The 12376-nt window shown below is 38.5% G+C and overlaps 1 non-coding gene across 1 annotated transcript; it reads left to right on the top strand.

Moving 5' to 3' along the window:
* Positions 1 to 7884: 7884 nt before the first annotated feature.
* LOC141722920 (small nucleolar RNA R71) lies at positions 7885 to 7991 on the top strand. Its single transcript, XR_012575917.1, has one exon. It is a non-coding gene; the product is annotated as a small nucleolar RNA R71 (small nucleolar RNA).
* Positions 7992 to 12376: the final 4385 nt, after the last annotated feature.

Here is a 12376-nt window from a genome sequence, read left to right as displayed (position 1 = left end):
GCGTCCACGCGCTATGACAACGCGGGTGCGCTGGCCTCTTGGATAAAATTCTGCTTTCTTTCTTTTCTTGCTGCAATGAGTTGGTTTCCCAAGCTTTATTCCTTGGACACCATCCTAACACCATATTAGCATCAAATCAATGCTAATTCACTTGAATTCCGGATTAATGCCTGAAATGCAAAAAAACTAAAAAACACATTAAAACAACAACAATCTTGAGTACAAATACACCAATTCAAAGCTTAATAGAGCATTATAAAGTGTCATAAATTCCACTCAACATACCCCCAAACTTGAATCGATGTTTGTCCTCAAGCATAAACAGACTCAAAGAACAAGAAATAAAAATGCATAAATGTAACTAAATGAATGCAACGATCCCCATAGAATAACTAAACCAATCAACAAGCAACATCTCAATAAATACAGTTATTCACATAAAGATCAATCAAACTCCACAAATCAACCTACAAACCAGAGATGTGCGTGTGTGCAACTGCTTACAGATATACTATCGCAACTAGATCAATAATCATGACTCAATACTCATCAAAGCAATCACAAGGTTATAAATAAAATATAAGCTAGACTCAAAATAACTTATAACACTTCAATTCTTATTTTGGATTTTCATACGAATTCATGCTTTTATTCACAACAAAATAACACAAGTATGCTTATTTGACCGAGCAATGAGTGAGGTCCACAAAAGACTTGTACAATAGTACCCATGTAACAAGCGTTAGGTTAGCGGATCCCAGACTATAAAAGCCTTAGGTCACTAGGCACAAAGTCCCCTAAGAACTTAATAACTTGAGTACTAAAGAGCCCACTCGTGATCAATTATACATAACACTTATTTTTTTCTTTCTTTTTTTCTTTCTTTTTTTTTCTTTACTTTTTTTTCACAAATTTCTGAACGAGTGTGTTTCGCTCCATCTCGCTCAACCCTAGACTACTCATATAAATATGAGCCGGCTACTAGCCATTTGACACCTAGCCACAACAACTAGCAATGAAATCCAATCTCTCCAATTTTTAAAAATCCATGTTATTTTATCATTAAGAGAATATCCTCAATTCTAAATATAAACAAGCGATTAAACCTCGACAAACAAATAAACCATGATCATGATCTAGCACTCAAGAAACCTATAAGACTTAGTGAAATATAATTGTCTCTAGCATACAAATTAATTCGACAAGACCTAACATCACTAAATACGACATCACTAAACTAGCATCAATATCACAAATCAATCGGAAAATCATCTACGGGATCATGTTATTATGCAAATGCATGAACTATATGAACAAACTATCATAAAAACTACAAAAATAAAAGAAAACTACATGGAAAAATATACCACTATATGCACTAAACGATCATGAATATGCAAACTATATGTGACTCACACAAAACATATTCCTTCAACTACTACCCCGAAACTTAAAATTTTCACTATCCTCAATGAAGGTAATAGTAAGGAATCAGGCATACCTACTCGGAATCAGGATCCTCACCCCCAACGGGTGGAGTGTCGGACGTGTCTGGAGGTGGATACACGGAGTCCTCCCCAAATACTGGCCACTGCATATCAACACTTATGGCTCTGAATACAGTCCCTAGTGCCTGGGTGAGATCACGTGCAAACCGACTATGGATGTCATGCATCGCATCCATCCTCCTCACTAAACGCCTATACTGCATCATGCTCAAACCAACTCCAACATCCGCTCATGCTTCCTCGTGCTCCTTCTACGATGGACTAGCCTCCTCACCTAACTGAGATCTCTATGCAGTCCTGCTCGACTGAGCTGCCCCATCAGCTTGCCTCCCACCAGGAATATGGTCAAAAGAATAACCAAGTCCTTTCAAATCAGGCTTGCCTCCATCCCACTCTTGTATCATCGCCAAAGTAGTGCTGTTAATCGGAGCACTCGGAATTTGGAGCTGCTCGTGTGCTGGCCAATGAACACCAAATACGAAGCACAACTTCGTCATAATGGACGCATACGCATTCCATGCACGGGAAAACCTGTTCATGATCGAAGTAGGGAACGTGGAATAATCAGTCGTGCCCCTCTTGAACTTCCAATGAGTCTCCGACACACACAGAGTAGCAACTATCAAATCCAATTCAAATTCCTCCAGAGTCTTATCATTTCAGGTGTCCTGATCGGGCTTCCTCATGGGTTGCTCAATCACCCTCCTTATCACATCCGCACTGTACTCCACCATCATCCCCCTAACCACAGTGAAACCATCCTTCTCCGCCTTAGCATTTGCATTAAACTCTCGAACAACACTCATGGGCACATCAGCGGGTACCTCACAAAAAGCAACCCAGCCCATCTCCAAGATCATCTCCAATAACTTTCCATCCTTTCTCGATGGCAGAACACCTCGCTCCTTTGCTACAGGCTTCGAGAGAAGCCTCGTATACTCTGCTTCAGCCTCGGGAGTCGAAAACCTCGGCCTCACACCACCTGCACTCGAAGAATCAGTGGTGTTGCTACTGACTTGAGTTCTTTGTCTCTTGGGTGCCATTGGGATTGAATAAGAGAGAATAAAAGATAAGTGTTTGAGAGAGAATTGTGTTGAGAATTTGAGAAGTGGTGGAGAAGTTTGTGTATAAGTGTATGTATATATAAGAGGTGAGAAGAGAATTAGATATGGAGTAGAAGTGGAAATTGATTATGGGAATAGTGGGAATAATGGGTTTGATTTGGAGAGGGAAATTTGGGATGTGGAAGAGTAAAATTCGGGTAGAAATCGATTTTTATAAGAAGCCCTCGATTTTCTCTTCACAACTGCCTTTTATATTTTTTTCTAAATCGGGAGCCCAGCGCGGTCGCGTGCTAGAACAGCGCAGGCACACTCACCTTCTTCCAAATTGGTGCGGTCGCGCGCTAGATCAGCGCGGGCGCGCGCTAGATCAGCGCGGGTGCGCTTGGTTTCTGTAATTACAGCACGGTCGCGCGCTAGATTAGCGCGGGTGCGCTCGACTTCTGAACTTGGCCCTGAAATTTTCTGTTTGTCTGATTTTTTTTTATGTTTTTCTCTTTTCTTCTTGCTTCCTCTACCTACTAATGTACAACAAACTTGGGTTACCTCCCAAGAAGCGCTTGTTTTACGTCATTAGCTCGACGTAGAAATGCGAGATCAAACAGACAACAAAACGGCATTAACCACCTCACGGTTTGCCATGTCACCATAGTAATGCTTCAACTTCTGACCATTTACCTTGAATGCTTGGCCTGGATCATTCTCAAAAATCTCCACCCTCCATGTGGAAACATAGTTTTGACAACAAACGGCCCTGACCACCTTGACTTTAATTTTCCTGGAAAAAGACGGAGACGAGAGTTGAACAAGAGAACTTGTTGCCCAGGCACAAATGATTTGAGCACTAGACCCCTATCGTGCCACCTCTTGACTTTCTCCTTATACATTTTGTTATTTTCGTATGCTTGAAGTCGAAACTCGTCGAGTTCATTCAATTGAAGCATCTTCTTCTTTCCAACTGCATCCAAATCAAGATTCAACTTCTTCAAAGCCCAATATGCTTTATGCTCCAGCTCCACCGGCAAATGACACCCCTTACCATAAACCAACTGAAACAGAGACATTCCCAATAGAGTCTTGTATGTTGTTCTATACGCCCAAACATCTTCATCAAGCTTCAAAGACCAATCTTTTCTTGATGGACACACAACCTTCTCTAAAATGCGCTTGATCTCTCTATTAGATACCTCGGCTTGACCATTCGTGTGAGGATGATAAGCCACAGAAATGCGATGATTTACATTATATATTTGCATCATAGCAGTGAACTTGTAATTGCAAAAATGCGACCCCTCATCATTGATTATGACTCTTGGAGTTCCAAATCTTGTGAATATCTGCTTGTGAAGAAAATTAAGCACTACTTTCGCATCGTTCATTGGCAACGCCTTAACTTCAACCCATTTTGACACATAATCAATCGCCAACAAGATATATTGATTGTTACAAGATGAGACAAATGGCCCCATAAAGTCAATTCGCCAAACATCAAAGACTTCAACCTCGAGAAGAACATTAAGAGGCATCTCATCCCTCTTGAACATATTACCCACACGTTGACATCGATCACATTTCAAAATAAACTGATGAGCATCTTTAAACAAAGTCGGCCAAAAGAAACCTGCTTGAAGAATACAAGCTGCTGCCTTTTCTCCACCACAGTCTCATCCATAAGCCGTTGAGTGGCAATCTCGCAAGATCCCCCCTCCCCCGTTTCGCTGTAAAGAATACATCTCCTGATGATTTGGTCTGCTCCTTGTCAAAAAAGAAACGGTTCATCCCACATATACCACTTCACTTCATGAAGAAACTTCTTCCTTTGAGCGTATGTCAAGTCGGGAGGCATGATATTACTCACAAGGTAGTTCACAATATCTGCAAACCACAGTTCTTCCACTTGCACTCCAAATAGCTGCTCATCGGGAAAAGACTCATTGATCAACGACTTATCTTGTGAAGTAGCAATTGGATCCTCTAAAGACGAGAGATGATCAGCGACTTGATTTTCAGTCCCTTTCTGTCCTTGATCTCTAACTCAAATTCTTGAAGTAAAAGAACCCATCTGATCAATCTAGGCTTCGAGTCCTTCTTTAAGACGAGATATCGAATTGCAGCGTGATCAGTGAAAACTGTCACCTTCGTCCCAAGCAGATAAGATCGAAATTTCTCAAACCCATAGATAATAGCCAAAAGTTCTTTCTCTGCACCATTTAGGGTATTACTAGCATAGTAGACCACATGAAATATGTTGTTCTTTCTCTTCTCAAGAACTGCTCCAAATGCATAGTTACTTGCATCGCACATCATCTCAAAAGGTTTACTCCAATCGGGTGTAATTATGAAAGGTGTCGTGATTAAACTCTTCTTCAAGAACTCAAAAGTAGCCACGCACTCATCATCAAACTTAAATGGGACATCCTTCTCTAGAAGATTGCACAAAGGTTTAGAAATCTTTGAGAAGTCCTTGATGAACCGCCTGTAGAAGCCCGCATGACCAAGAAAACTGCGAACTCCCTTAACAGAAATTGGTGGGGGAGATTTTCGATTACCCCCATTTTAGCTTTGTCCACCTCTAGACCCTTACTAGAGACCTTGTTCCCAAAAATAATGCCATGTCGCACCATAAAGTGACATTCCTCCCAATTGAGAACCAAATTGGTCTCAACACACTTCTTGAGAACGTCGCCTAGATTCTGCAAGCACTCATCAAATGAATCGCCAAACACAAGAGAAATATTCCATGAAAACCTCCACATTCTGACCAATCATATCAGAGAAGATAGCCATCATGCATCTCTGAAATGTGGTCGGTGCTCCACATAACCCAAAGAAAACTCTTCGAAAGGCGAAAGTACCAAATGGACAAGTGAAAGTAGTCTTCTCCTGATCTTCTAGAGAAATGCAAATTTGAATATAACTAGAATAACCATCCAGAAGACAATATTCCTCATGCCCAGCCAATCTGTCAAGCATCTAATCAATAAACGGCAGAGGGAAGTGATCTTTTCTTGTGGCCTTGTTCAACTTCCTGTAATCCATGCTAACTCACCACCCCATGACTGTTCGAGTAGGAATGAGCTCATTCTTCTCATTAGCAACGACTGTGATACCTCCTTTCTTTGGTACACACTAAACCGGACTCACCCAAGAACTGTCAGAAATGGGATAGATGATCCCTGCATCCAGCCACTTAAGAATTTCCTTCTTCAAGACTTCCTTCATGATAGGGTTTAACCTTTTTTGTTGTTCAACAGTAGGCTTGCTACCTTCCTCTAGCAGAATTTTATGCATACAATAAGAAGGGCTGATTTCTTTGATATCTGCTATAGTCCCAACAATTACCGATTTAAACTCTCTAAGAATTCTTAAAAGATTCTCCTCGTCGCTACCTGAAAGGTCAGATGCAATAATAACAGGCAAAGTAGATGCATCATCCAAAAATGCATACCTCAAATGTTTAGGTAAAGGCTTAAGCTCAAGAGTAGGGGCTTCCTCAATAAATGGCTTGAGGTGCTTAGGGGCTTTGTTCAACTCCTCTATTCCCATAGATTCAAAAGGCATATCAATCTTCCTCTTCCAGGGAGAAACATTCAGAAATTGCAACTGCTCATCTCCTTCATTATCTTCACTATCAAAATTCCCAAACAAGGCCTTCTCTAAGGCATCAGACCTTAGCAATTGATCAAGTTCTGAAGTAACCACAGAATCAACCAACTCCACTTTTAAGCACTCCTCATTTTCCGTAGGGAACTTCATGGCATTGAACACATTAAAAGTTACATCCTGATCCATCACTCGAATGGTGAGCTCACCTTTCTGCACATCTATCAAGGTTCAGCCAGTAGCCAAGAAAGGTCTTCCCAAGATTATGGGAATCTTTTTATCCTCCTCAAAATCAAGAATTATAAAATCAGCAGGGAAGATGAGTTTATCCATCTTGACCAAGACATCCTCCACAATACCTCACGGATATGTAATAGAACGGTCGACCAACTACAAAGTCATATAAGTAGGCTTTGGATCAGGCAAGTCCAACTTCTAGAAGATTGACAAAGGCATCAATTTGATGCTAGATCCCAAGTCATATAGACATTTGTCAAATGACACATTTCCAATGGTGCATGAAATAGTGAAGCTTCCGGGATCTTTAAGCTTCGGAGGCAACTTCTGTTGCAACATAGCACTGCATTCCTCCATGAGAGCAACGGTCTCTAAGTCATCAAGCTTCACCTACCTAGAGAGAATACCTTTCATGAACTTCATGTTACTAGGCATTTGCTCAAGAGCTTCGGTGAAAGGTATATTGATGTGAAGTATTTTGAACACCTCCAGAAACTTCTCAAACTGCTTGTCCGGCTTTTTCTTCTACAACCTCTTAGGAAAAGGAGGTGGAGCATAGATCTGTTTCTCCCCTGTATTACCCTCAGGAGGAGTGTGCTCAACAGTAGTCTTCCTTGGTTCCACTTCTGCTTCCTTCGGCACTTCTTCTTCATCAGCCTCAACTTCAGATTCTGGAGTCTTAGCTTTTTCAGGATTTGCAACCTTGCCATACCTCAATGTAATTACATTAACATGCTCCTTAGCTTCCTTCTTGCCTGGCACTTTAGTATCGCTCGAAAGCGTGTCAGGTTGACGATTCAGTAATGTATTAGAAATTTGCCCAATCTGATTCTCCAAGGTCTTGATAGACACGGCTTGGCTCTTGCACATGAGCCTTAACTCCTCCGATTCAGATTTTTCATTAGCTTGCGGTAGCTGCTGAAGTTGAAGTTGTTGCCTAAGGGCTTATTGCGGTTGCTGAAAAGCAGGAGGGTTAAAACTAGCTTTGTTGTGTATGGCTGATAAAATTGTTGTACCGCATTCTGATTATTACTCCAACTGAATTTAGGATGATTGCGGTTATTTGGATGATAAGTGGCTGGAGCTTGTTGTTGTGATCTTTAAAAGTTGCTCACAAATTGAGCTGATTCGCTAGAAATAGCACACTGCTCAGTTTCATGTGCCCCGCACAAAGCTCACAAACACTAGTGATTTGATTAACTCCATAATTAGCCAAAGTGTTCACCTTCATCGTCAAAGCCTTAAGTTGGGCAGCTATAGCAGTTGCTGCATCCAACTCCAAAATTCCTGCTACTTTACCCTGATTTAGCCTCTGAGAAGGATTCTGGTATTCATTAGCAGCCATGAGCTCAATCGACTCATAAGCTTTATTATAGCTCTTAGCCCACAAGGCTCCTCCTAATGCTGCATCGAGCATGGGTTTAGAAGTAGCACCCAATCCTTTGTAGAAATGATTTATAATCATCCAATCAGGCATGCCATGGTGTGAGCAATTCCTTAGCATCTCCTTATATCGATCCCAAGCCTCACACAGAGATTCTCCAGTTTGTTGTGCAAACTGAGTAAGAGCATTCCTGATTGCAACAGTCTTCGCCATAGAAAAGAATTTAATGAGAAACTTTTGAGCAAGATCCTCCCATATGGTGATAGACCTTGGTGGTAGAGAATGTAACCAGCACTTTGCTTTATTCCTCAGAGAGAATGGGAAGAGTCGTAGCTTGATAGCATCTTCAGTCACCCCATTGAACTTGAAAGTATCGCAGATCTCGATGAAATCCCTGATGTGCATGTTGGGGTCTTCTGGAGGAGAACCCCCAAAATGGACCGAGTTCTGTATCATCTAAATCGTGCTCGACTTGATCGCAAAAGTGTTAGCCGAGATGGATGGTCTGATGATGCTTGGATGGTCTTTTTGCCTTTGTTGGAACTTACACTTTCGACAATAGCCTCACAGGCTTTCTTCGATTCTTTATTCAACTTGATATAATTTTCATCATGTTTCTTTCTCATTTTTTTATATCGTACCCTGTTTCTTCAATAATTAAACCATTGCCACTATTGTAAAAAAGACTTCTGGAGGATACGATATTTTTGGGAAATCTCTTAAGTTCTTTGCAGTATCGTTCAAATGTTTTTCAATTTCTGCAAGAACATATATAGCATTGTTTAAAGTATTCTTTTGGTATATTTATGAATTAAATGGATAAATAACATGAATAACGTGCTTTGATCCTATTGATAATATATAGAAAATGCGACTACATTGGGTCAGTGATGATGTAATTTTTAGAATGAAGGCCAATTTTAAATATAATTTTACCTGCACGAGCATAATTTTGAATGTCACCATCTGGGGGGTTGTAAATTTCTATTCTGACATTCTTTATGCTTTAGCAAGAGGATATCGTCACACATACATTTCCATTGAGCATTCCATAAATACAGCGGAATTGATATAGAGCAATATGCCAAAATGTTGACAAACATTTCATGGAGTTATTTCGTAAGTGATGAGTGAGAATTCTTGATCATTGCTTCATGCCATTGGCTGTCATTCTGAAGAAGACCCATAGTAACACATGCTTCCTTGAAAAATTCAAAAACATGACCTTCGATCGTTCTTAGCTCTTCGAATGAAGTACAACCTTTTCTCTGCATTCGTAACATGCGGAGATACAATAAATCACCGCCAGTAGCATGTACTTCTGTTAATCTACCAACTAAATCACCTCTCTACCAAGGTCTCAATTTATACTCTCGGGGTAGCCACGTAAAATGCGTAGGAAATTCAGCATATGTAAAATCTCGAGCGGTTGGAAAAATTTTATTAGCTACAAATCAAGCTTCAAGTTTTGTCCTATTAGAATCAGCTTGTTGAACAACTTTCGATAGTGTTGTACCTGTTCTAAAACTAACGTACTTGTTCAGGGTAAATGAATAAGTAATCTATCAACGGATGGCCACTGAGAATATACATCAAAACCAAATATTCTCCATGCTGCTTCAGAGGCACAAACATAACGACCATCAATATATTGTTTTACTTCATCTAGACATATTTGCTTCTTCTTTACAGTTTTATCTAGCGCTGACTTCTTTTTTTAAGGACCATAGTAGCAGTATCATAACCTTTAAGACAATATTTGAATAGATACTTAAGGGACCGAGCACTGTTACAGACTTCGAGATTTATATGGCATTGGAAAAGAACCAATAAGTCTCTATCAAATGGAACAACAAACTTGTTGTCCAAAAAAACACCTTTCTTTTTAATATTTATGCCAATGTTGTGTCTGTGATAAATGGGAAAACCACAATCATCATATATGTGTTACTGTTGAACCTACAATAAATTTTACCAGTCATTACATTATCAATGACAGGAGACTGTATATAATTACATGGTTGTGCACAAAAGTATATATATATATATGGTTTCAAATGATTTGCTGAAATAATATAAAAATAAATTGCAAAGTTTATAACATTTTATAATACCTCTTAGGAAAGTGTCTCATACATCTTCCTTTAACCATGCAAGGTGACTATGTGTTGTCAACTCCACAAGGCCCATGAATCATATAGTTGCTGACAACGACACAACCAACAGGATTTGTATTTTTGTCAAGAATTTCAGCACCGACCAGAGCATCTATTTGAGCAACTATTTAAGGCCTAGCATCCGGGTGTAGCCAAATCAATATATGCATGTGTGGAAGACCCCTTTTTTGAAATTCTATTACATGCATAACTTACATTGTATTTTAGTAGAATTTTCAGAATAAAGAGTTTTTAAATCATCATGATCGGAAAGGTTCATCAAACATTACCTCATATGCAATTTCCAAAGTAATTTTTTTTCTTGATCAAATTGATGAGTTGATCCAGCTTGAGTTTAAAAACTCTGGAAACTATGTCAGGTGCATCGCACACATCAACACCGGGTAAGGCTTTCATCATCTCTTTTATTTCAGACCACTTTGTATTATATGTCATTGTCAAGAAAAGAAAAGGGTGTCCAATAGCCCTACATGACGCAAGTGCATCCTTAAAATGTTGTGATATATACCTTTGTGAACCTGTGAAGGATGCTGGTAATACAACAACTTTTTTGTAGGATTTTATACATCACGGAAGCATGGTGAAATAATTTTCTTGATATAAAATCCAAATAAAGGCATACAAATCGTGATTAAATCATATGGGATCGTTTCTAACCTTTAAAAGTGATCCAAGAACGACGAGCGGAGATCCCTAGCAGCTGCTCCTCAAGTGTGAAGCACTCCACCGGTATCCACCGAGAGATCAATGTGATGGAGGAGGAAGGGGTTGGGAGAACTAGGGTTTTGTTTAACTTTTTAGGTTGAGGCAAATAGGGTTTATAATAGTATATTTATAGGCCAAATTTTCAGCTGAAAATTTTTCATAAAATATTATTATTATTAACCCTTTAATTGATTATTCTTATTAACCAATTAACTAATAATTAAAACACCTTTTAATCATTAATCCTTTTTTTCTAAACAATTTAGAAAATAATTCTCTCACTTGATTTAATTTCCAAAAGTTAAATTCTTAATTAATAATATTAAGAACTTTTCTTAATTAATTTATAATTAATTAAATCTCATTTAATTAATTAATAATTTTTTTAATTATTTATTTATTTCACAAATAAATAATTACCAGCCATTATTAATTAATTCCTCCACCATTAAATCATTCTCTTTTATGGTCTGACCCTGTAGGTTCAATATTAAGCCGGTAGAAGAAATAAATAATAATAAAACTATTTTATCATTATTTATATAAATTCTCTAATTTATTAAATATGATTAATTAATAAATTAATCATGTTTATTCTACATCGTGAGGGATACTTCTCAGCATATCGCGACTATCCGGATAATACGAATTCACTGCTTAGAATACCAAGAACCTATTCAGTGAATAGTTACCGTACAATTAATTCCTTCTACCCCGCAATGTCATGATTAAATACAAGGCATGGAACTCGTGTCAAGCCTATCTTATTTAATCATATGCTTTCCCATTCACTATGCTTAGTTCTAATTAATGTAAATTAGAAACTCCTTTCTAATTTCATTCACTGTGGCCAGAGATTCCTGAACTAGCATAAGTGGATCAGCATTGAACATTCTCTTCCTTTACTGGAAGGGGTAGATCCTTATTGATCATACACTATCTTCGTGTACAAATTCCTATACCCAGTAGAGCCCTTATAATTGTCCCTAGAGACTAAGAACTAAACCAAAGCATAGTTCAGTGTACACAAGATGACTATGATGACCTCAAATCTAAGGATACTTGTACAACTATCACTATATGAACAACTATTGACACGTGAGTGAACTCCATCAGTTGTTCAGCTGTGTGAGTCATGTTCAGTGAACTTATTCTATAATAAGTACCTACATACTAGCTATAGTGTCACCACACAAATGTCTATGAGTACAGACAGCCTTCATAATGAAGCAAGCATAGTATGTACCGATCTTTGCGGATTATTAATTACCAGTTAGTAATCCTACGACCAGGAACTATTTAAGTTTAGAGTTATCATCTTTTAGTTCTCATTATTATGATCTCATCACAATCCATAAAAAGCTTTACTCTAAACTGTGGTATATCTTATTTAAACACTTAAAATAGATAAAGCCCGTAATAAAAACAAAACAAGTCTTTTATTAATATCATTGAAATCAAAACAGATTACATAAAAGTTATTCCTAAATTCTCATACATGATTGGACTTAGGACACATCTCTTTCATTTTTAACATAATTGGGATCGTGATCACCTTTATGCAAAGCATCACGGATGGAAGAACACAGATCTGACCTTATAGTTGTCTGATGAGTAGTAACCCAATCCACCCGATATCATTTAATTGCATAAAAAGCATCAACGATGTACTGTTGCCATAAATGACCTGATAAATTAAGA

This window comes from Apium graveolens, chromosome 4 (assembly GCF_009905375.1).
Source record: "Apium graveolens cultivar Ventura chromosome 4, ASM990537v1, whole genome shotgun sequence".
NCBI lineage: Eukaryota > Viridiplantae > Streptophyta > Magnoliopsida > Apiales > Apiaceae > Apium > Apium graveolens.
The sequence above is the reverse complement of the archived record's forward strand: the minus strand, read 5'-3'. Positions and strand labels throughout refer to the sequence as shown.